Source organism: Peromyscus maniculatus, chromosome 18 (assembly GCF_049852395.1).
Source record: "Peromyscus maniculatus bairdii isolate BWxNUB_F1_BW_parent chromosome 18, HU_Pman_BW_mat_3.1, whole genome shotgun sequence".
Lineage (NCBI taxonomy): Eukaryota > Metazoa > Chordata > Mammalia > Rodentia > Cricetidae > Peromyscus > Peromyscus maniculatus.
The window spans coordinates 44,074,951-44,097,847 of record NC_134869.1 but is presented as its reverse complement, the minus strand read 5'-3'; the positions used below and the strand labels follow the sequence as shown (position 1 = coordinate 44,097,847).

General features: G+C 43.2%; 1 long non-coding RNA gene across 3 annotated transcripts in view; it reads left to right on the top strand.

Moving 5' to 3' along the window:
• The window catches only part of LOC143269189 (uncharacterized), a 38,795-nt gene that overhangs the window by 5,898 nt on the left and 10,000 nt on the right, over positions 1-22,897 (top strand). Inside the window, exons 3-5 of one of the 3 annotated variants that reach the window (XR_013045592.1) lie at positions 16-227; positions 3,701-3,804; positions 4,882-4,985. This is a non-coding gene — a long non-coding RNA (uncharacterized LOC143269189). Of the gene's footprint in view, positions 1-15; positions 228-3,700; positions 3,805-4,828; positions 4,986-22,897 lie in introns of those variants that run through there. The other 2 variants (XR_013045591.1, XR_013045590.1) reach the window with 2 other exon arrangements.

Here is a 22,897-nt window from a genome sequence, read left to right as displayed (position 1 = left end):
TCTTTCTAAATGCAGCCTCCAGATTTCTGAACGACATGCAACTTTCCTCTTCGATCAGCCAGGCCCAGCATTTGCTCTCTGAGCAATAAATCTACGTGGGATGTGACAAGAGAGACAAAAATGGCCCCTGGGTCTTTGGGCAGAGAATCTGGATGTGCGCTGGTTGGTTTCCTCTAGTGAAGACGGAGTGGAGCAGAAGAGAAAAGATTTGAGGCATAGGGCCAGAAGTGGGTACCGAGCATTTCATTGGGATGCTAGGGCTGATGCGCCGGACAGACATCCAGCTGTCTACAGTGATCGCTGAGTAGATACTGTCCATATGTACCTATGAAGGCATGGATTTGGGCATGCTCAATGCATGTACGATGCTAAATCCATGGCACCAAGAAAAGCAGCTGGCCCAGATAGGACCCTTGAAGTGTTTAGAGGTGAACCACAGGCATTTCACCAGAGACAAGATAAAAAACAAGTGTGCTCACAGTAGGTCTCTTCTACTCTGGTGATTATTAGCTAAGAAGTACAAGAGCCAAAACAGATGAGATAAAAATCACTCCTGTCCACAGAGACATAAGGAAGCTGAACACAGAAGAGCATGGAGTAAAATATAAAGTAGCCAATGGGGAAAGGACCATTTGCTTAAGAACGTGGAAGACATTCGATGCCAGATTTTCATACAATTGCTGCAAAAAGAGAACAAAAAAATGGAACATTTTCTCTAAATGTTTTAAACCGTGGTGCTATGAGGCCTCTAGAAGTTAGTCTCTTTACTAACTGTATTTACACTAACTCATAGACCACACCGCCACGACCCAATGCCTGAGGCACAGTCAGTACTCAATAAACACTGCCTGTGACAATGCCTGGTACCATCCTCGCTGGCCACGGTGACATAGAAACCTCATGAGCACTTGAGAAGAATGTTACCCTTAACCTGTTCGTTGCAAATACCAGCTAGATGAAAATGCGTTACTGGGTCGTTCACACCCTTTCTATCTCGCTTCTTTCTCATTTCCCTGTCCTATCGGTTCCTGAAGCAGAGGTATGAAAGTGTTCCCGCATGAGTCTTCTTGTGCCTTGACTAGCTTTTGCAAATATTCTTTGCAGTCCTTTTTCTTTAAGGTTGATCATGAAAAGATGCACTCTATGAAGGCCTCGGGCACACCTTTCATGTTTCTGCTCTCCCTGCCAAGCAGAGAAAGGCCTTGTCCATTCGGCAGAGTAACATTTCCCCTTCACTCTCTACTAGCACATGGCCATATTTCCATGAACATCTGCAACATCACACGTGAGCTAAGGTTCTGACCGAGCACCAAAGGCAGGAAGCCATGGCAACCAACGTTCACTTGGTGTGGTTCCCCTCTCTCTCCAGGATCCCTGTCCTTTGTGACTTGACACTCAGTGATTTTAGAACATTGAATTTAAATGAGGCCATAACAAACACATTTTATAGAATAACGTCACTTCAGACAAATAAGCAAGCGTGCATAAATACAAACACTAATGAGCATGCGCCTGCACTCCCGAGTTCACAGAAATAAAACTGGAATGATGTACCTCAAACTATTACTGTTTTCCCTGAAGCAAATATTGCCATTTGTGTTACATGGTGTAACCCTTTTTCTAGAGTGTTCACACATCCTCATTATAAATCTTTATATGAAATAATTAAAAGTTGATAAGAACACCCAGAATCATTTCGTCTAACCATCCCTTCTTCAGCCCAGAAAACTGTGCTGAGGAAGAAGTGCTCTCCTCTGACTGACAGCTCTGGAACTTTAAATAGTATTGTTCCCTTCACACTGTGGTTTCTTATTTCAATTTCCCAGACTGCACCTGTCTTTCATGTTTTGAAAAGCTAATCAAGTCATTCAAATAATATGGGAAGGAGGTCCACCCAAATCAGCAAATGTATACCCTTACGTTCGGTTTGAGAAAAATATCTCTATCGACTCTAATTTGAAATATAGCTGTGGCTATTACCGTCCCCACTGGAACTTTCCTTGCTGGTAAGAAAGGTTGTTTTGTCTCCAGAGAAAATTGGAAGGCTGTCAAACAATTCCAATACACAGTGCGCCCATCCTCACCATCCTTACGGGCTGATTTCTTGTTCTGAATACTGTATTTAAGTTAGATGACAGTTTCTGCATTGTAAATTGATGGGGGAAATTCTTGTGCAACCAGATGTCAATCTTGTTCCCAGCGCGCAGAGCTCAAGATGTAAATTCTACAACATATTTTGAATTCACTTTGAATAAAATATAGTTAGATGTCAAGAAATGATTCTTAATGGGCCTCCTAGGGGGATGTCAACCCCTCAAGTATTCTGAACCGAGGTAGGTCACCACATAAAATAAAAAAATATCAAACTTTCTCTTGCTGTGGTCAGAGGGATGAGATGGATCTCTCTGGAGGGTCTCTCATCTTTAGGGTTTATTTAAATCTATCATGAATTTTATATGCCCATAAATATCTTACATACGTGCATGCACATACATACATGCATTCATGAATATCACTGTGCTACTCAGGGCTCTACAGAGCAATAGAGATATCTACAAGAGGAGATTTGAATATAGAAATCCATTCACAAAGTTACGTAGGTCAGCCAGCAAGTCTCACAACACCAACTGTCCCAAGTCTGAAGCCTGACAACTGGGTAGTTGGTAACATACACTCCCATCTGAACCTAAAAGCCCGTTAAGCAGGAATAGTAGGTTCCAAGCGCAAAAGAATACAGGTATCTCAGCTCACACAGAAAGATAATTCACAACAGACTCTTCCCCTGATTTCTTGTTCTATTAGGTCCTCCAGCAATATCACTGACATCTACCTACACTAGGCAGGGGCATCTGCATTACTCTGTGTACTAATCTGGATGCTACCTCTTCCGGAGACACCCTCTCAGAAATAGTAATCGAGTCTGGCTAACTATGTGGACATCTTAGCACAACCAAGTTGCTGTAGAAGAACAACCCTCTTACATGACTTCTAATATTTAAAATACAATAGATTCTGAGTAGAAAATAAACTTTCAAATGTGCCAGTTTTTAGCCATCAGGACTGTAGTATAAAATATAATTTAACATCTTGAGAGGCGGCTGACTACTTTCATGAAAGCATTGAGTATAGCACCCAGAACCTGGCAGAAGCCAGAACTATTAAAATTTTACCAGTATAATGTGGTCACCAACCAGTCAGAATAGAAAAAAAAAAAAAAAAAAACACCAGCTATAAATATTTAACAGGCTTATTCCAGAGCATACTGGCTAAATTATTCTCACTATAAAAGCTCAATAGATGTCTGGAATTTTTTACTTTAAAAAATAGACATGGGAGCTGGGGGACTAGGTTAATTGGCAGAGTGCTTGCCGAGCATGCATGAAGCCCTAGGTTTGGTCTCCAGCACCACAGAAACCAGTGTGGTGTCACGTGCCTATATAGAATCCCAGCACCCAGGAGGCAGAGGCAGGCAGATCAGAAATTCAAGGTCAGCCTTGGCTATGCAATGAGTGTGAAGCTAGCCTGGGCTAGATGATAATTTTTCTCACAATTTTTTTTTTTTCTAAATAAAAGACAGCAGTTAGCGTAAAATTTGCTCAAACTATCACTGTTGACTAGTTGGTCAAAGTTGAATAAACATTTATGTAACTTATTTTGTAGTATATAAGCATTGTTCACATTTATACTTTTTTTATTTCAGTGTCCACCCACACTTCCATGGCATGCATTGTGGGAGTCAGAGGACAACCTGGGGAAGTCAGTTCTCTCCTTCCAACATTGTGGATTCCAGAGACTTTGCATCAGGTACCTTTGTCCTCCAAGACATCTAACTGGACCTACAAACACTTTTTAATTGAGATAGATAGGTAGGTAGGTAGGTAGGTAGGTAGGTAGGTAGGTAGGTAGGTAGATGATAGAAAGATAGAAAGATAGAAAGATAGAAAGATAGAAAGATAGATAGATAGATAGATAGATAGATAGATAGATAGATAGATAGATAGATAGATAGATAGATAGATAGATAGGTAGGTAGGTAGGTAGGTAGGTAGATAGATAGATAGATAGATAGATAGATAGATAGATAGATAGATAGATAGATAGATAGATAGATAGAGGCTTTACTCATCCATCTCATTGCTCCTGTAAAACTACAGAAACTTTCTCCCAAGGATTGGAAAATAAATGTATCTCCCTGAGATCTGAAATCTGAAATGCATTTTTTAAGCATTCAAAATCCCTTTTCCTAACAGCTAGAGAGCCTCCCCATGGTAAAAAAAAAAAAAAAAAAAAAAAAAAAAAAAAAAAAAAAAAAAAACTGGTCAAGTCCCCTAAACAAAGCTCATGTGGTACTATTAGGTTAACTGCCTCTTGAGGCAGGATCCTCTGGAGAAATGCTTAAGGCTTTTCTCCTGAGATGAACTAAAATCCCTTTTGATTTTGAGTAACTTTACGATCTGATAAGGAACAAAGGTCTATTCCTGTGAAGTTCTTTCTCACTGCAGATTAGTAAGCTTACCTTCTTATATTCAAATCAGTCTCATGTGCATTTCTATTTGCCCAAGTAGCCACTTGGGGTCTGATGGCCCCTAATAAGGATTAGAGGGGTAGGTTGCAGGGCACAGTGACAAAAGACTACTTAAGTCACAAATGCCTCTTCAGCCTGTCACAGGCCTGCGATTCTAAGAACGTTTCAAATTTCCTAGATTTTGCTCCATACACTGATAAAATATTTATAATAATTCCTCCCAAATATGTTGACTGGAAAATCAGCTGTGGGAAAGTTTGTAGAATGGTTGTCTTCGTTAAGAATGAGTTTCTGGGTTTTCAGAGCAGGAAGACCTATCCCCAAACCAGTACCCCACCACGCTCCTTGTCTTCAAGGACGCCCTTCCCTGCTATCTACACATGTTGGCACACACCTGGATTTAAAACTGCTTGACGGTCTCCTGGATGGAGTCTGAGGTCACGTCTACCTTCTGACCGCTCACAAGGTGTCCCTCTCACAATGGAGTCTTCTTCACTTTATCTCCTCACGTGATTTGAAGTCCTGAGAACACAGCCATCCGAATAATGAAGCTGCAACATGTCTGCAGAGGTTTTTACCACACACTTAATAACACAATTGTCACACTGCCGTGTAGTGATAATTCAGAACTGGAGAAACATTCACAATGACTGACAGCCATATTATATGAAATTTCACCTGCTTTAGTTCTCAGAGAAACCTGTGCTGTTTTGCTATGATTGAACTTTCATTTTCGCATAAAAAAAAAAAAAAAAAAAAAAAAAAAAAAACCTGATACTCATGAAAGTTAAGTCACTGGAAAAGAGACGCGGTGAAACATGGAAAAGAGACCTTAGGATGCTTTTCCCACGCTTTCAAAAACCTTGCACCACTTCCCTCAGCACACGCGCAGGAAATGCATGTACACGCCCACACCCACGAGGACAGTGGGCAGATGTTGTTGGTTGCTCTAACTGGAGCGTCTGTTGATCTCTGAGTGGAGCCAGGGATACTGTCAACTAAACACCCCACGGTGTGCCCAAACACAGGACAGCCCCTTCCCCAAACAGCTGTCTGGCCCCAAATGTCATTAGTGTGTTGACTGGAGAATCCCGCCACGAAGCCCCTCCTCCTGTGGCTCTCTGTAACTCATGCATCTGGACCTGTGACATCTTTACACACACAAAGCCTTTCCCACCATTCCACACGTGGGCCCTTAAAGAGACCCACGTGGCCAAGCAGAAACACCAGTGCATGGTCCAAAGGCAGTTTAAACTGCTTTTATCAGAGTGTTTTCCTAAATTAAAAATGCTAAAATAAAGGAGTAGTGATAAAGAAAGAAAGTTCTGGAACCATGGATATCCAGGTTGGTAAATTTTTAAAGAGAGAAATTTAAATTTGTGGATAAAGATAAACATTTAGGACAGGCATAAAAACATTGTTTAAGTACATAAATAGAAAACAAAGTATGTAAAAGTTATTTGCCTATTAAAATTTCATGTTTGAAATATTTAGATATGTTAAGAGACTAAGGAACACATCTTTCCCCCCCCCCTAAATTCCCCAAGCCTTTTTTTTCTTTTTCTTTTATTAGCAAACAAACAAGGTATAGTGTCCATGGTCAGCAGCTTTGAGATTATAAAGTGGTTTGCATTTTTCTCATCTTCTGGAGAATTAGATGTACCTTCCACATTAAGTGTTTTGACCTTTACTCATAGAAAACCTTGATTAAAAAAAGAATCTGACCGCTCCAGACATCACTCTCTAGCACATACATCTGGGACTTGTCACAGCTTCCCTAAGCCTCAGATCTGTCACTGGTATAGAACGTAAGGCACAGAAATCACGAACTGGCCATGCAGATCTAGAATGTACAATTGCCATTTTAAAACTTACCAGTGTTGATGTTTTGGTTTGTTTGGTTGGGTTTTGTTTTGTTTTTGTTTGTTCATTCTGAGACAAGGTTTCTCTATGGAACCACTCTGGCTGTCCTGGGACTCATTTTGTAGCCCAGACTGGCCTTGAACCCAGAGATCCACCAGCCTCTGCCTCCCAAGTGCTGGGATGAAAGGTGTGCGCCACCATACTTGGCAGTTTGCTTGTTTTTTAAACTTTCCGTCTTTGGATAACTGAACTTGTTTAGAGGCCAAAACATTCACTGAAAATCCAGGAAAGGTCTATGAGTTAGGTCATTTGGATGGGAGCTAGCATGAGGTCGCTAGCCTCCTGGGAAATGCAGTGACCTGCCACACTAAATCAATGCTGACTAAGGACTCTGCCAGAAGCTTCAAGAACCAATAGTCAATGGCTGGGCCTCAGGCAGAAATAACTTCTAGATGAAAGAGAAAGACCAAGGAAAGGCCTTGGTTAAGGGAATTGACAATGGATAAAGAAAAATGTGGATGGGGGGGGTTGCAAATTTAGGTCCAAACTAACTGCCTTCATTTACATCCTTTTCTTGTAACATTTGGAGCCCCCCCCCCAAGAAGCTGTAACAAATAGAGAGCCTCTGTTTCTCTTTAAAGTGCTACCAAATAAAGCTCAATAAAGAAGAAGATCCAGGGCCGGGCGGTGGCAGCGCATGCCTTTAATCCCAGCGCTCGGGAGGCAGAGGCAGGCGGATCTCTGTGAGTTCGAGGCCAGCCTGGGCTACCAAGTGAGTCCCAGGAAAGGCGCAAAACTACACAGAGAAACCCTGTCTCGAAAAATAAAAAAAATAAATAAAAAAAAATTTAAAAAAAAAAGAAGAAGATCCAGATGACTTGATTGTGTGGCTGAATACCAGCCTCTCACCAGACTGGTACAGGGCTGTCATGGATAAGGAAAAGAAGAGACCTCAGATAGAGAACAGGCTCCCCCGTAGACTGGCTATTTGGTCTCCAGCTTAACTGTAAACTGGAATCTCCGTGTTTGTTACATCCAAAAGAAAACGTTTAAGGTCTATGGCTGAGGTGACAACTTGGCAAGTCAAGCGATCTCCCTGCATGAGTGTGAGGACCCGAGTTCAATGTCTAGAACCCATAATAGAGCCAGGTGTGATGGCACCACCATACTCATAACCCTGGTGCCGGGGAAGCAAAGACAGATCCCTGGGGCTCACTGGCCGGTTAGCCTAGCCTACTTGGTGAGCCCCGAGCCAGTGAGAGAGCAAACGAAGTGGACAGCAACCGTGGCAGTTTGGATGAGAAATGTCCCCCATAGGCTCATGAGTTTGAACTCTTGGTTCCCCAGTAGGTGGCGCTGTTTGGGAAGGTTGTGAAGCCTTTAAGAGGTGAAGCCTTGCTGGAGGAAGTCTATCACAGCAAGGGGGAGGTGGCTTTGAGAGCTGGCAGCCTTGCTCCAATTCCAGTTCATTTTCTCTACTTTGTGCTGACAGTTAAAATGTTAAGGGTCCTGGAGAAGTCCCACAAAAGACCACCATCCAAGTATGCAATCAACAAGAGCGTTTATTATTCCAGCATGCTGGGGCCTGACATCCCACACAAAGGCAAGATGGCGAAAACTCTGAGAGGGACGTGTGGGATCCATTTAAGCATGTCCATCAGTAGGTCCTACAGCAGTTAGGTCACTATAGATATGATTGGCTTAAGCAAGTGCAATCGTGTTAGTAAGTTCTAAGTGGCTAGATCTCATTAAGGGCTGGTCAGGGCTACAGTTTTCCCATTTGGGGGCAAGCCTGGACAAGTCCTAGGCTTTGTCTTTATTTGGTTATCACCTGGAGCTCTTTATGGCTGAGGCCTGGACCACATGTTCCAGGCCTCCTTGTCCTTGTTGTCTGGGTGTTGGAGATTGATTGTTCATTTGTGGCTTCCTCAGAAACAGCCCGCTCAATTTCAAGAGGCAAGAATCGAGGCCTAATTCTTAACTGAGTTATTTGGGCAGGCTGTCATAATTTTTGCCTGATCCTCTCAGAAGATGCAGTCTCTTGGCTTCCTGTTCTGGCTACCTGGTGCCTTCTCTGCCCATATGGACTCTTCCTCTGGAACCATAAGCCAGGAAAGAAACTCGTTCCTCATTATGTTTTATCACAGCAATAAAACTTAACTGATATTGTGACTGAAAAACTGTCTTTATCTGGCCTACACACCTGCACACACACAAGCAGGTATACACACACATATACACACAATAGTAGTGAAATCTTCTTAGTCATTTTTTTTTCATTTTTATTATAGAAGTAGCTTTTGAAGGTCAGCCTAGGGCCCTTTTCAACTCTGGGAAGCCCCATTTGGAGTTAGACATCAAAGCTGTGCAAAAATTAGTCAGCGAGCCAACGTGCTAGCCCGTCTGCGGGTCCTGTCCTCTAAGAACGAATATTTTGAGAGTAACACATGGAAAACCTCTATAGACCTGGCAGAGGGGAGTACCACTGCCTTTAACCAGTGCTTGAGAGGTAGAGTAGCTTTGGCAGAGCCGTGAAAGGGCAAATGAGGTTGGATTTGAAGGCCTCTGCTTTCCCCCACCATCATTACCTCTGCATAGGACAAAGTCCCTTCAGGCTGGTGTCCTCACAGTGAAGTCAGAGCCAGACAGAAACTCTACGTGGAGGAGCTGAGGACACTAGGTTAAAAATGAGTAGTCCCAGGCCACTGCCCCTCCACAGCTGCCCACATCTGGTCTCTGACCGTGAGAGTCTTGGAGGGAGAGTTCCCGCCAAAGGCTGTAAGGATGACGCTCTCATTTAAAAAGTTGCTATACCTGTGAGGAAATGGCACACCATCGAGAAGTAGGAGATATAAAATATACGACAGTGAAATAAAGGAGCAGTCAGACGGCTCAGAACGTGTTAAAGGGATGCAGAGTTCAGAGAGGTCCAACCAAGCTGACGGCAGAGCGCTGACAGACTGGTGAGTCCCGAGTCTCCGAAGTTTTATGAAGAGTGGGTGAAGAACTGTTTGGAGTGCCCATGGCATGATGAAGCGGGATTCCTGTCAAGGGCCAGAGACATGGTGACGGAGGCAGAGGTCCTCCACTATGGACATCTTCCCAGGCCGGATTCATAGTGAGTGACAAGGTGATGGATGAGTTTGTCCGCCATGTCTCAGTCTTAGGGTGCTCCAGGTAAGGGGAGTCACATCTGGTGTGACTGATAAGCTTATAGCCCTGGTGTTTCTCAGAGCATTTATATAATCATAGATATAATTATTTATTGGCACACGCAAGTTATTATCAGTGTGTGCCTCCTGCTGCACTGGCAGACAGTGGTCGTTCACATCTATACACAAGATGGAGAGTCATTTTCTCTTGGCACTTACTTGACTCAGTAATCTCAGTCAAAATGTTTGCCTCGTAAAATGGGATCACTTGGAGGTAGGAACAGCTTGACAGCTACAGCCATACCCAGAGTGGCCCAGAGTAGGACCAGTCTGTTCTTCAATGCCAGGGATGACAGAACAATCTCACTTCTAAAAAACATTCAGCATGTCCAAAGCAGAGAAAAGTCCTCATCTTACAAAACAGAACAAGAAAGGCTGGTACCCAGCTTCTCAACAGCTACATTGTGCACAATATAACGAGCAAGATCCTCACATCATCTTCTAATATTTTATAAAGTTAGAGCCTTCCCTGTATGCAAGAGCCATTTCATTTTAGAAGATGCATAAATATAATTTGTAACATTCGTGAATTAAAGAAATATCTCATAACCATCTTAATAGATGTGGGAAATTTTTTGATCAATGGGACATTAATCTGATTTAAAAAAAAAAAAAAACCTTCTGATGAATTTGTAATTCATGGCTACATTATTGTTAACCTCATAAGGAAATCAAAAACATAAATGGTTTCTTAGGTGTGAAACTTTAGTGGGTTGACAACATGACCCGTTATGTCTTCTCCAGCACTAACAGATGTGGCTTCCTAGGAAGAATGGGAGGGTAGTTTCGGAGCATAGGTATGTTTGAAGACAGGATTCATGGAGCCCTGGGGTGAGAAGCATTATACAGAAGGGGACAGCCTGAGCAGGTGGAGCAAAGAGAACCCTTTAATGGCAAGATCAGGGAGGCAGTCAGGAATCCGGGAAGGTATCCACTTCAAAGTCACCCCAAAGCTGAACTCTCCATCCCTCTTCCCACTTCCTTTTTCCAGAAGCCAACTCCAGTGTCATGAAGTCCCGGTAGAGCCTGGCTCCCCTCACATAGGGGACCTTGAGGGATGGCTGGGGAAAGCCCAGGACCCCAGCAGAGTCACAGCTGGGAACCAGAGGCCGTGAAGGCATGGGGGGCGGGGTGCAGTAACGAACAGGAGCTCCCGCGTGCAGCTCCTCCACCCAGAATGCACCTGACCTCGTCCGAACAAGGGCTCTGCCGCTGAAACTCAATCCCGGGGTCTCTGAAAAGACCCCTAAGTGCCCACCTGGTCTTTCTCTTGTGATGTCTTCACCACACTCCCGTAATCTAGGATGTCCCAGTGCAAAATGCAGACCTCTAGGAGAGAAGGTGGAGGGTCTGGAATGCCGTGTGGGTCTCGGATGCCGTGAAAAAATGACTCTTTCCCCTTGCAGCAGCTGGGGCCCAGTTGTTCCGAGGCTGTGAAGCATGCGATGTAAAACAGGAGTGCGGGGGGGGGGGGGGGGGGGGGCTGTTCCACAGCGTTTACAATCTGTGTGTGTTTAATTGTGAATTCATGCACCAAAACGTTCTTTGGAGGCTGGTGCCTAAATCTCAGACAGATGTCTAGGGCCAGCTAACCCCTTCTCCTTTGTTCACTTTTTCTTTTCATAGTTATGGGGCTTCTAGGACTGGCTAAAATACAGAACTGTAAGCATTCACCATCTATGTTATTAAATACCATATTTATTTTATGACATCTCCATTATCACGCTGGTATATATTAAGAGCAGAGACATCCACGGTCTCTCTGAAGGGGCTTCCAGAATTTGGCACCATCATGGTGCTCTGAGAGTTTTATCTCTACAATTAAATGCTTTATGTTTTGTAAGATGGCGTTCTGGAAGAAAATATCTGCTCCTGTAAGGGCGATGGGTGGAGAGGGAATTTAGCAGGATTCCAACTGGATCCATTGTATTTCATATATTTGAATTATTTTCTAAAACCCTGAAAGAAATGGGCTAGGGGTACTTTGCTCAGTTGGTAAAGTACTGGCTGAATAAACGTAAGGACCCGATTTGGATCCCAAGCATCCACACAAACAGTTCACCATAGTAGCAAACTCCTGTAACCCCAGCACAATGGAAGAGGAAGCAGGAGAATCTCTGTGGCTCACTGTCCCGCTGATCTAGTCAAATCTATGAGCTCCAGGCTCAATGACAGACCCTGTGTCAAAAGATAAGAGATTAAGAAAGACACCTAATGTTGATCCCTGGCCTCCACACATACATGTACATACACACACACACACACACACACACACACACACACACACACACACACACTCATGCAAACATAAACACACATACACAGACAAAAAAAAAGTGTGGAGGTGATGTTTAAATTATATGTTATAGCCTGAGTACGTTTTAACTAGATAGACCAACATTCTTGAAGCATTCAGAAGGCGTGAAACGTTCTCGGAAGACAGAGCCCCTCAAATAGGTACATAGCCCCGAATGCTCATGGACTGGTATGTTCTGCAGCGTGGTTGAGAAATGAGATGTACAGCAAGGGATAGCCCCAGAGAAGCGAAAGGAGGAGCCAGGTCATGGGGCACCTCATACACCCCACTTACCACTCAGGAGCTCGCCTGAAGACTGATTTCAGGAACAGAGAGAAAACACCCTTTCCTAAAACTGGAAGATCCAGGTGTAGACTTCAGGAACATTCAGGTTCAACATTCAAACAAAACCATCAAGGCTTAAGGCTCAGGTCTTCTGCAGCCTTCCGCTGGGCTGGGCGCCTTCATTCCCAGACTCTACATGGAACTTTTCAGAATCAACCCCAGAATCACAACTGAGACCCAGAGTAGGATAAAGCTAGTGAGGAGGCCCTTGTCACTCCAGGTATAGAAATTTAAAGGAATGTCAAAAGATCCTGTAACAAAAGCAACCTAGGTGTAACGTTTCCAGACAAAATTAATACAAATGAAGCTGCGATCGACCAAACTTAAAATGTTTAAATGAAGATAAAATCTGCATTAGTAGTTTCTCCTTCTATTCCAAATGCAAGTTTGGCTCCAACTCTAAATCCAGACAGAATCTGTAACCCTGCAGCTGACAATGGAGGTGTGAATGACTCTTGGGGGAGAGGAGGCACAATTTTGATGTTCACCACAGCATGACTAGAGGCTTGAACTTTAACTGTAGACAATGAATAACTGTGGGGGAGAAAAACTTAGGCAAGAGACCAAAAGAAGTAATGGGGGCACCAGAGGGGAAAGTGTGGGGGCAAAGGATGGAGACTTAGTCCAACAAGACACACAGAAACACAGGTGTAAGTGAGCACCAGTTGGGAAGGAGAGGCAAGTACTGAGAGGGAGAGCTAGAAATGGAAACAGAGCTCAGAGTATCGGGAATGATGGTTGGTGAGTCCCAGTGTCCAGCTCTGGCAACCGGCTTAGTAGTAGTCAAGATTATGATCGCTAACAATCTAATGATTGTCCCAGGGGAGGGAGATGAGTTTGGGGATGGGAAATGTTTGGCAATATCATAATATGAATCTGGGGGGGGGGGGGGCTTACAAGGGCATTCTGGGCTGGAGACAGTGTCATATATACAGGGTAGCTGAAGCCATGGAGATCACTGAGTTTGCCCAGGGATCATGGACAGAAGAGGAAGAGAAGCAAACTGTCCTAGTTAAGGTTTCTATGGCTGTGACGAAACACCATGACCAGGGCAATCTGGGGAGGAAAGGGCTTGTTTGGCTTACATATCCCAGGTCACAGTCCAGTGAGGAAAGTCAAGGCAGGAACTCAAACTGAGCAAGAACCTGAAGGTAGGAGCTGATGTAGAGGCCATGGAGGGTACTTCTTAGTGACTTGCTCCTCATGGCTTGCTCAGCCTGCTTTCTTGTAGAACCCAGGACCACCAACCCAGGGATGGCACCACTCACAATGGGCTGAGCCCTCCCTCATCAATCACTAATTAAGAAAATGCCCTACAGCCAAATCTTACGGAGGAATTTTCTCAAGTGAGGTTCAAATCAATGTCTCAAGTGACATTAGCTTGTGTCCAGCTAATATAAAAACTATCCAGCAACACAAACTGAGGGAAGAAATATTTCCCTTTGAACTTGTCTCCAGTATAGGCTTTTCCCTACTCACCTTGAGACAATGGCTAGAATCTGTCCCTGTTCCTCCCTTGGATGAAGTCACTGAAGACACCTGGATATGATAAAGACTCTGCCTGTTAACCTTAGACAGCATGGGTGATGATGAGCTGGAATAACCACCGTAAGGATCCACATAGAACAGATTTGCAAAAGGAGGAGAAGGTGATAGGGAGAAAACATGGGCTCCCTGCATCCTTCAGGAAATTAACTTCCCAGGTTGGGCTTGAGGAGTTGATACTCTGTAAGCTAGTGTAGCTTTGGGAAAACCCATGTATGGTTAACCCAGAGCATTAAGAAAGAAGAAATACCTACTACAGAGAAAGAGGGCCCGAGTCAACTCAAAGAGACTCAGAGTTAAAGGCTCATGCTGTTTTTGCAGAGGTCCGGAATTAGTTCCCAGTATCAGTGACTCACAACTACCAGTAACTCCAACTGCAGCTCCCTCTTCTGGCCTCACTAGGCACAGCACTCACATGCACAAACCTACAGACCCATACACAAACTCATAGTTTAAAGTATCTTTCAGACAGACAAAGAGAACTGCTTTCTCCCTCCTTCCAAGTTAGGGGTGAAAATATCAGTCATTTCGGGGGGGTGCCTTGACAACCATGGAAGGAGAAGAAGCCATCATCCCCTACCCCTTCCTAGGAAGGAAACAAACTGACTCCATTCCCCACAGTTAAACAGGACACACACAAAACACCTGCAATCCACGGGAAATGCATGCTTCATTAACGATCTGCAAGGCAACTTTTTTAAAAGCCCAGGAAGCTACGCAGCAAGAGAGGGATGGTTTTCATTTGCAGCTGACACCAGAATCATTTTTAATAGTGTGAGGTTTGGTGGGTTTTTTTAATCTCTTGGTATTCTAAAACTTTAGCCTGTTTTTAATTAAGACACCCACATCGGCTGAAAAATGTGGCCTATTTGCATAGAAATAACTATTGCGAACCAAAAATCTTCATTTTAAGCCATTTTAATCACACTGGTAATTACTTCTGGTTGACACCGGCAAAGTGCTTTCTGGCAGCGCTTGAATGTATCCGTATCAATTGAAGTCGTCCCCGATGCCGGGGAGACGAGTTGCCCAAGATGGCTCTGGGAGTGGGCAAATCACATTTTTCATCAGTGCCTAATAATTAGCAGAAATTCATTACCCCGTGTTTGTTTGAGCCTGAACAATATCAACTTGTAATTACTGGTAGCTTAGGGCAAGGTAAATATTTGATGTGGTGCCGGTAAATCAGTTTTTAGTAATACAAGAAGTTAGCTGAACGTGTATTTCTTTAGCTTTTAATAAGATTATAAGCATTAACAACAAAGGTGAGGCGGGGCCCTCCCCATCTGCTGCCAACAAGTAGCAGGAAGGACATTGCCTCGGAACAATGAGCTAATGAACCCCTCGGGGACATGGCTGTCTGCTTGGGTTAAGAACGGGAAATTGGTTTTAGCAAATTGAATGCAGGAGAAATCGTGGCCATGGCTTCATCACCAACGTCTAGCTCCAGCTCCCGAGCTAAGCTGCAACCTAGTTTTGATTTACATTTCTTTCTTTTTTTTCCTTAAAGCTTTCCTGGTGGTTTGGTAGATATTTTTAAAATACTCTTTAGGTAGGAAATAGTATGTGCGTTCAGTAGCAATCCCCTCCATGGTACAGATGCCGGAGCCAAGGGAAGTATGTGGGATGTTTCACAGGGGGAACATTGATTCATGTGTGTACATCTCATTTGATCCCACTACAGCTCTTTAAGATAGAGCTGGTGGGGTTACACCCACGGGAAGAACGAGAAAACGGTGTGTTGAGGAGGTAAAGACATTGACATGAGGCCATCGTGGTGAGCCAGGCCAGGAACACAAGCCATCGAACCCCAGTGTTAGGACTCTTGCTATGACCCTAAATTTACTTGATGGTCAGTGTCCAGCAGTACCAGAGGCAACTGTTCTTGGGGATCAGTTCATGGTATTACACCAAGGAGCGCCATGACAGCAACTGTTGGTAACTTCCCACACAGCTAGTCTTGACCAACTTGACTAGGCCATGGAATACACATATTTCTGGTTACACATGATCTCTTGCGTCTATGCTTCTGGAACAGGTTAACACTGGAATTTGTGTTAAGTCAATGGCCCACCTCAGTGTGGCAGGCTGTCTTAGCTAGGGTGTCTATTGCTGTGAAGAGATACCACAACCATGGCAACTCTTACAAAGGAAAACATTTAATTGGGGCTGGTTTACAGTTCAGAAGTTCAGTCCATTATCATTATGATGGGACAGGGCAGCATGCAGGCAGACATGGTGCTGGAGCTCAGAGTTCTTACATCTTGACTCTCAGGCAACAGGAAGTGGTCTGAGATACTGGGCGGGGCTTGGGCATATATGAGACATCAAAGCCCGCCTCCACAGTGACACTCTTTCTCCAACAAGGCCACACCTCCCAATAGTGCCACTCCCTTTGGGGGGCCTTTTTCTTTCAAATCACCCCACAGGCCTCATCTAATTCACTGAGGGCTTGAAAGAGATGGAGAGAAAAAGGCTGAATTTGCTCTCAAGTGAGACTCTGACTGTGGTGATATTGTGTTCCCCAATATATTGTGCACCCTAATAAACTTATCTGGGGTCAGAGAACAGAACAGCCATTAGATATAGAGGCCAGAAAATGGTGGCACACACACCTTTAATCCTAGCATTCTGAAGGCACAGATCTGGCTGGATCTCTGTGAGTTCAAAGCCACACTGGGAACATCCAGGACATGCCTTTAATCCCAGGAAGTGATGGCAAGAAGCAGAAAGGTATATAAAGGTGAGGACCAGGACTAGAGTCTGGTTAAGCCTTTAGGCTTTTGAGCAGAAGTTCAGCTGAGATCCCTTTGGATAAGGACACAGAAGATTCCAGTCTGAGGAAACAGGATCAACTGAGGAACTGATGATGAGAGGTGGCTGTGGCCTGTTCTGTTTCTCTGACCTTTCAGCATTCACTCCAATATCTGGCTCCAGGTTTGTTTTTATTAATAAGACTTTTTGAGATTCATGTTACACTCTGGCTCACTGCCTTCAGCACTCCTGGTTCTCAGGCCCGAAGACTCAGACTACAATTCACAGTGTCATCTCTGTAGCTCTCAGGCCTTCTAACTACACCAATCTGCCTTGCTGGATCTCTGCGCTGTAGACTCTAAGTCTTGGTATTTCTCAGGCCCCATTTTCATGAGAAATGATACCTTATAATGAATCCTCTCCTGGCTACATGGATAAGATATATATAGAGAGAATGAGAGGTGCAGATACTTCTCATTGGTGCGGTGGTTTGATTTAGAAATGTGCATCATAATCTTGGCGTTTTAACATTTAGTCCTCCGTTGGGGGCAGTTAAGGGAGGTTCAGCTGGTGCAGCCTTTCTGGAAGGTTGAGAGTAAAAAGCCTTGCTGACTTCCTGTTTGATCTCTCTGCTTCGCTCTTGAGGTTCAAGATGTGAACCTTCAGCTTCGTGCCCCGGCCGCCATGCCTGCCACTTGCTCCCCTCATGGATCCTGACTCTCTGAAACTGTAGGGCAAAGGTAAACCTCTGTACTGCCCTCAGTCACACTGTTTTATCACAGGCAACAGAAACGTGCCTAACCCAGTCAGCACTATGTGCCATAGTCATGGAGTTAAGAGAAGTAGGGAAGACAGGGTGAGAAAAGTAACATATACTAATGCATTCTCAAGCTGACATCAGGTTCTTACCAAAAACAAGTTCCAATTCAGCCCTCCCCTACCCAAAAATAATCAAGGTTCCATGTTGCCCACCAACAGCCTGGTATTTGGGGCCTTCTTCTGACCCCTTTCCTACTAGAACCCGACCAGAGCAAATCACTATTCTCTCCAGCATGTGTCCTGGACATATTCTCAGTGCTGTGCCTCTATCTATGGCCTGTCCTGTGGGTGCTTCTTCTGCCACTGATACCCTTCCCTGTTGGTGGCTGTTCTTACTTTATGTGATCTTTACTCTTTACTCTTTGGAGGGTCTGCCATTCAGCTCCCAAATAAATACGGAGAGGCTTATTCTTACTTATAAATGCCCAGCCTTAGCTTGGCTTATTTCTAGCCAGCTTTTCTTAACTTAAATTATCCCATCTACCTTTACCCTCTGGGCTTCCTCCTTTTCTTACTTCTGTAATCATATTTTCACTCTTACTCCATGGTTGGCTGGGTGGCTGGCTGGCCCCTAATGTCCTCTTCTCCTTGTTCTCTTGTTCCTAGATCTCTCTTGCTTCCCGATCCCTCTTTTTCTCCTTCTGTTTATTCTCTCTGCCGGTCAGGCCCTCCTATCCTTTCTCCTGCCTTGCTATTGGCTGTTCAGCTCTATATTAGACCAATCAGGTATTTTAGGCAGGCAAAGTAACACAGCTTCACAAAGTTAAACAAATGCAACATAAAAGAATACAACACATCTTTGCATCATTAAGCAAATATTCCACAGCATAAACAAATGTACCACATCTTAAAATAATATTCTATAACATTTCTCCCCTTTTGTCTAAATAGAAATGAAAGGTTTTAACTTAAACATGTAAAACTATATACAACAAAAACAGTTAGCAAGTAAGAATTACATTTACAATATTCAGTCCATTTGTATTTATCAAATTCAGAGAAAATATTCCATTATCTATCTATCTTGGTGATTCTAAAGTTATATACTTAATTTACTTTCTATCATAAACTAAGGAAAACTGTAACTCTAGTTATTTAGTCTTTAACTCCATCAAAGACACCAGAAGGAATTAATATTACCTACAACAGAGACATCTTGCTATCTGGACAGTCACCCAAAGTTTCTCTGCAATGTTGGGGCATCCATCTTCAGCCTACAGGCACAGAATATTGGCAGACTTTTCAGTGAAGCAGGAAATTTGAAGACTGTCCTGCCTTGTATTGGTAAAGTTCATCAGTAGCTTTCCTCTGTGTCCTGCAGAATGTCTAGCAGAGTCTACCATGAAGCAGGAACACTGAAGGAAGCAGGAACCCTAAAGGACTGTCCCACCTTATTTTGGCAAAGTTCAGCAGTCACTTTCCTGTGGGTCCTGCATGTCCAGTTTATACAGCATACTGTCAAGCAGTCAAGGTGAAAGCAGTTTCTTAACCAAATGGCTAACATTGCCACAATGAAAGAAAGAAACTTCTATGGAGTTTCTTTGATGTCTATAATCCTTTTATGAAGTAAATTGGTGTTGCCAGGAGCAGATGTGTCTCATTGTCATGAAAAGCCCTAAGTTAATAAAACATTTTAAATGCCATATTCTATAGGTCTTTGAAGTGTTTGAAGACCATTTATATATCTGACATATGTCTATATATGATCTTGAAAACACACCTAACACATCTACAAATTTAATTGTCATAGATGACTAACTACTATGTTTCTTGATTATCCTAAATAATTTATACTAATAGCTTTCAAGAACTAGAATTTTACCTTACACTTCTAAATGAACTGCATAGGTACAATACCTTAAGCAAGAGTAGAAACATATATACAGTATTTCAAAAATAACTTTAAGTTTGTATCAATATACTATATTCCCCTAAATGATAACAAACACCCATAACCCACCAAATAACCAATTGCTATCCACACCATTTATTGGGAATGTGGATGTCATTTTCTCTAGACTGCTTCCTGTGTCTGTGAGCAAAGCATCTTTAAGGGTCCCTGAGAAAAACTGAGATAATTACCAAATCTTGGGAAGACCAGTGGTAACCATTGTTGATAGATATCACCTGTCAAGATTCAGAAGGTCTTCCCTGATCAAACCTGATCCACATTATTCCTAAAGGAATCTACAACCTCTCATCTCCTGTGGGAACAAAACTCCAAACCATTTTTTATTTCTATTTGACAAATGTATCTTTTGTTTTCTTTTTTAAAGTTAAGATAGCCCTAAAGTATCTAGGTTGGTTCAGTTCTGAAGTTCTGTTCACAATCTTATGTCTGTCAGCAGCTGTTATTTGTTCACCAACATTAAAAAAAAATTCAAAATCAACACAATACTATATAAGATCCAGACTCCCTGTGTGTTTCCCATGTTAAGTGGCTTACTCTTTTTATATTACTTTTCTTTTTAAAGAATGTTAACTCCCCGAAATGTAGTTTTTATTGCTTTGTTTTTGTTTCTTTTTGAAATTTTCAGGGTAAAAGTTAATAGTTTTAGTTTTGAGGTGTGTCTTGCCGAGAAGATATTTGTTTAGGAGAAAGAAGAATATCCCATCACTGTGTTTTGAATGGTGTGTGTGTGTGTGTGTATGTGTGTGTGTACTATTGTGACTATACAACACTTAGACCCCTTTTGTGCTTTGAACATTTTCTGGCTCTTCTACCTTCCTCCACCTGAGTAAGAATTCACACACACACACACACACACACACACACACACACACACACACACACACACTCATAGCCAGGCCTTTCTATCTTTATTCTTTTCCTGGCCCCTCAACGGATTAGAGTAGAAGAAACTACCAAATTCCACAGGTTGTGATCTAAACTAATCAGTTTTTCCATGTTTGAGAGCTTCTGGGGGGCTAGACCTCTATGTGTTTGTTCCGGACTATATCCTCTACAAACCTGACCTGGAAAAGAATGATTAAGTTTTCAGTCAGAAAAAAAGAAATGTTACATGTTGTTCCTTTTCTGTTTCCTTTTATAGCACACTCATTCTGTAGGACATATTAACCTCAACTCTATGACCCCTCTCTCTCTCTCTCTCTCTCTCTCTCTCTCCTCCCCTCCCCTCCCCTCCCCTTCCCTCCCCTCCTCTCCTCTCCCTTCCTCCCCTCTTTTTAATGTATTGGAAAATCATCAAGTGCTGTTTGAACTCACTGAAAAGCTGTCTCAGGAACTGGGGCTGCCCCTATTCATTTTATACACAAGTGTATTTGACTCATAATGTCCTCCTGAGGCCCTGGGTCTGGAGATGGGCTGCTCCCCAATAATAACGGGGAGGGAAGAGAATGGTAAAATAGCCTAAGAATAAAAATACCATACTTTTGAGAGCAACTAAAATGTAAACTATTTCCAGTGGATGTTGCTATTGTTCATCCCATGATAGAAACACATCTGGGGGGGGGGGCGACGAGAGACAGGAAGTTCAACCATGGGAAGCAAATGCACGGTGGAAAAGCCCAACTGAGAGCTTCAATTGACTGCCTCAACTTCCCCAGTTGGTTTCTGCTGAATATTGTTGAGTTCCTAATTTAATGACATTGTCTATATCTGTTGCTAACTATTCTTTTATTTAGAAGCCCCCCTGAGGGGATACACCACTCTACCAGGGACTCTCTGGATTGGGAACTCCAGCTCCTGCCTTAAAGGGCTCCCCCACCAAGTCAATTCCTGCTAGATGTCTTACATGCCCAATTTAATAAAGTTTCACTATCTATGTATGACTATTCTTTACTTTATACCTGCTATGTGTTATGGAGTTTGTGACCCCTGGGAAAAGACCATAGACTCAATCCAGTTATAATTAAAAGATTTGTTGATTAACTACTACCAGAATGACAATCTCTGAGCCAAACTGGAGATAAGCAGGTTATAGAAGCCAAAAACAGTTAGTCCTATCTTAACAAGTAGAGATTCACGGGTGTCCATTTTTTCGTGGAGGTCCCTGAGTCAGGGTTGCTGGGAACTTATCTTGCAGGGACTGCGGTCAGAATAAACAACAAATGGGTACCAAGATGGATGCCTGGCATAAAATGGAGTTTCTTTAGCCATCACACTGTGTTCTTAATGAGCGTACTCATTCAAATGAAAACTATAACTTCCACAGTTCATTCTCCAAACCATACAAAACACTCAGTCTCTCTCTCTCCCTCTCTCTCTCTCTCTCTCTCTCTCTCTCTCTCTCTCTCTCTCTCTCTCTCTCTCTCCCTTCCTCTCTTCTCTCCTCCTTTGACTGACACTACTCGAGAAATTTCACAGCCGCCCCCCCCCAACAGTTTCCCAGAAGGTGAAGGTCTATTTTTATATCCAGCTACCAACTGTGATGAGTAGGTTAGTCATTGTAGCAGACCCACCTGAAACTCAGGCAGTACTCATGCACCAGCTGGGGCCCCAGGCTGACTAAAAAAGAGAGAGCAAGCTGAGCACACTGCTGCCCACACATGAAGTACTTGTGACGTGACCTATGGCATAATCTGTGACGCCATCTGAGACGCGACCTGTGACGTGATCTGTGACGCCATCTGAGACGTGATCTGCCACCTCAGCTCCCCTCACTGGGCATGGTGTCTTCCCTGCTAAGACAGACCGGGTCTCCTCCAAGTGTGAGCCAAAATGACCTCTTTCTGAAGCTGCTTTTGTTGAGTATTTTCTCACCCCATCCAGATACGTAACTACAGAAATTACAGGAACAACTCGCAGCTCTGTATTTTACTTACTCTTATGGGGATCACCCCTTAGCAAGATGCTTACGGCCAGCCCCTAAATCAGTGATTCTCAACCTTCCTAATGCTGTGACCCTTTAACACATCTCTCTACATGGTATGGTGACCCCTCAACCATAAAATTATTTTCGTTGCTACTTCATAACTGTAATTTTGCTACTGCTATGAATCGTAATGTAAATATCTGTGTTATTGGTAGGCGACATATCTTGTGACCACCATCCCCCAAATGGGGGGGGTCATGACCCACAGGTTGAGAACCACTTCCCTAGAGCATCAAGTCAATCTTCTGGTCACCTTCTAAAGCAAAGGACAAGCGAGACGGTGAGTGCCATAGACTATGGCAGGGGCAAAGAAGGTGGTACACAGGGTCATTCGGGGCCCAGAAGAAGGGACCCAAATCAGTCTACGGAGGAAGGGAGGAGAATTAAGCTGAAGAATCTTTCCCAGCGAAACTAACTGGATCTTAAGAGGCATTACTGAGGAGGGAAAGTTTTCCAGGAAGAGAGAATGATGTCCAACATCAGAGATGCATGCCAAAACACACATTTTTAGAGAATAATAAAATTCTTAAAAGACAGACATAATTATATATATATATATATACATATATATATATATATATATATCATACCAGTTAAAGTTAACAAATAGTCCTAGAACTAAACTCTAGAAAAAAAATTCTAACGAGAATTTAATGTATAGATAGACGTAAAGGTGGTAGTGGTGTTGGCCCACTTTATCCAC